This window comes from Arachis stenosperma, chromosome 9 (assembly GCF_014773155.1).
Source record: "Arachis stenosperma cultivar V10309 chromosome 9, arast.V10309.gnm1.PFL2, whole genome shotgun sequence".
In the NCBI taxonomy this organism is placed as follows: domain Eukaryota; kingdom Viridiplantae; phylum Streptophyta; class Magnoliopsida; order Fabales; family Fabaceae; genus Arachis; species Arachis stenosperma.
The window spans coordinates 50,872,734-50,875,816 of record NC_080385.1 but is presented as its reverse complement, the minus strand read 5'-3'; the positions used below and the strand labels follow the sequence as shown (position 1 = coordinate 50,875,816).

At 43.6% G+C, this 3,083-nt stretch overlaps 1 non-coding gene across 1 annotated transcript; it reads left to right on the top strand.

The window, feature by feature from the left end:
* The first annotated feature begins 2,645 nt into the window (after positions 1-2,645).
* On the top strand, positions 2,646-2,753 carry LOC130953110 (small nucleolar RNA R71). The gene has a single exon (XR_009075282.1). It is a non-coding gene; the product is annotated as a small nucleolar RNA R71 (small nucleolar RNA).
* Positions 2,754-3,083: the final 330 nt, after the last annotated feature.

Sequence of the window (3,083 nt, the reverse complement as noted above, 5' to 3'; positions counted from 1 at the left end):
TCTTCAAGGCCACAACTTCATAGAAGTGGACTTGATGCACCCTTGAAAGGAATCTATCCATCTCCCATGACTCGGAGGTGGAAGCCTTTGCCTTCCCTTTCCTCTTTCTAGAGTTTCTCCGGCCTTGGATGCCATAAATGGTTATGGAAAACGAAAAAGCAACGCTTTTACCACACCAAACTTAAAATGTTTGCTCGTCCTCGAGCAAAAAGAAAGAAAGAGTAGAATAGAAGAAATGAGGAAGAGGGAAAGGTGGTGTTTTGGCCAGAGGGAAAGAAGGGGTGTTTAGGTTTGTGAAATGAAGGGTTGAAGAAGGGTATATAGGAGAGGGGGTAATGGTTCGGCCATTATGGGTGGGTTTGGGAGGGAAGTGTTTGAATTTGAAGGGTGAGGTTGTGGGGTTTTAGTGGATGTGAGTTGAGAGGATGGGATTTGATAGGTGAAGGGTTTTTGGGAAGAGGTATTGAGGTGATTGGTGAATGGGGGAAGAGAGAGAGAGTGATGGGGGGTCCTGTGGGGTCCACAGATCCTGTGGTGTCAAGGAAAAGTCATCCCTGCACCAAATGTTGCTCAAAATCACGTTTTGAGCTATTTCTGGCGTTAAACGCCGGGCTGGTGCCCATTCCTGGCGTTTACGCCAGGTTGTTGCCCTTTACTGGCGTTTAACGCCAGTCTGGTGCCCCTTTCTGGCGTTAAACGCCCAGAATGGTGCCAGACTGGCGTTAAACGCCCAACAGCTAGCATTACTGGCGTTTGAACGCCAGCTTCTTCTCCTCCAGGTGTGCTGTTTTTCTTTCTGTTTTTCATTCGTTTTTTGCTTTTTTCATTGTTTTTGTGACTTCTTATGATCATCAACCTACAAAAAAGATAAAATACAAAAGAAAAATAGTTAACTATGAAATATTGGGTTGCCTCCCAACAAGCGCTTCTTTAATGTCATTAGCTTGACAGAGACTCTCATGGAGCCTCAGAAATACTCAGAACCGTGTTGGAACCTCCCAACACCAACTTAGAGTTGAATGTGGGGGTTCAACACCAAACTTAGAGTTTGGTTGTGGCCTCCCAACACCAAACTTAGAGTTTGACTGTGGGGGCTCTGCTTGGCTCTGTTTGAGAGAAGCTCTTCATGCTTCCTCTCCATGATGATAGAGGATGTCCTTGGGCCTTAAACACCAAGGATTCTTCATTCACTTGATGATTAACTCTCCTCTATCAACATCAATCACAGCCTTTGCTGTGCTAGGAAGGGTCTGCCAAGGATGATGGATTCATCCATGCACTCCCCAGTCTCTAGGACTACGAAATCAGTAGGGATGTAATGGTCTTCAACTTTTACCAGAACATCCTCTACAAGTCCATAGGCTTGTTTTCTTGAGTTGTCTGCCATCTCTAGTGAGATTTTTGCAGCTTGCACCTCAAAGTTCCCTAATTTCTCCATTACAGAGAGGGGCATGAGGTTTACACTTGACCCTAAGTCACACAAGGCCTTCTTGAAGGTCATGGTGCCTATGGTACAAGGTATAGAAAACTTCCCAGGATCCTGCCTCTTTTGAGGCAGTTTCTGCCTAGACAAGTCATCCAGTTCTTTGGTGAGCAAGGGAGTTCATCTTCCCAAGTCTCATTTCCAAATAACTTGTCATTTAGCTTCATGATTGCTCCAAGGTATTTAGCAACTTGCTCTTCAGTGACATACTCATCCTCTTCAGAGGAAGAATACTCATTAGAGCTCATGAATGGCAGAAGTAAGTCCAATGGAATCTCTATGGTCTCATTTTGAGCCTCAGATTCCCATTGTTCTTCATTGAGGAACTCAGAGGAGATTGGTACACGCCCACTGAGGTCTTCCTCAGTGGCGTCCTCCTCCTCTCTTTCCTCTCCATATTCGGCCATGTCTATGGCTTTGCACTCTCCTTTTGGATTTTCTTCTGTATTACTTGGGAGAGTGCTAGGAGGGAGTTCAGTAACTTTCTTGCTCAGCTGACCCACTTGTTCTTCCAAATTTCTGATGGAGGACCTTGTTTCATTCATGAAACTTTGAGTGGTCTTTATTAGATCAGAGACCATTGTTGCTAAGTCAGAAGTATTCTGCTTAGAACTCTCTGTCTGTTGCTGAGAAGATGATGGAAAAGGCTTGCTATTGCTAAACCTGTTTCTTCCACCATTATTGTTATTGAAACCTTGTTGAGGTCTCTCTTGATTCTTCCATGAGATTTGGGTGATTTCTCCATGAAGAATTATAGGTTTTCCATAGGGTTCTCCTAGGTAATTCACCTCTTCCATGGAAGGGTTCTCAGGATCATAAGCTTCTTCCTCAGATGAAGCTTCCTTAGTACTGTTTGGTGCATTTTGCATTCCAGACAGACTCTGAGAAATCAAATTGACTTGTTGAGTCAATATCTTGTTCTGAGCCATATGGCATTCAGAGTGTCAATCTCAAGAACTCCTTTCTTCTGACTAGTCCCATTGTTCACAGGATTCCTTTCAGAAGTGTACATGAATTGGTTATTTGCAACCATTTCAATCAATTCTTGAGCTTCTGCAGGCGTCTTCTTCAGATGAAGAGATCCTCCAGCAGAGCTATCCAAGGACATCTTAGATAGTTCAGAGAGACCATCATAGAAAATACCTATGATGCTCCATTCAGAAAGCATGTCTGAGGGACATCTTCTGATTAATTGTTTGTATCTTTCCCAAGCTTCATAGAGGGATTCTCCATCCTTCTGTCTGAAGGTTTGGACTTCCACTCTAAGCTTACTCCATCTTTGTGGTGGAAAGAACTTTGCCAAGAAGGCATTGACTAGCTTTTCCCAAGAGTCCAGGCTTTCTTTAGGTTGAGAATCCAACCATATTCTAGCTCTGTCTCTTACAGCAAAAGGGAATAGCATCAGTCTATAGACCTCAGGGTTAACCCCATTAGTCTTGACTGTGTCACAGATTTGCAAGAATTCAGCTAAGAACTGATGAGGATCTTCCATTGGAAGTCCATGGAACTTGCAATTCTGTTGCATTAGAGAAACTAATTGAGGTTTAAGCTCAAAGTTGTTTGCTCCAATGGCAGGGATAGAGATGCTTCTCCCATAGAA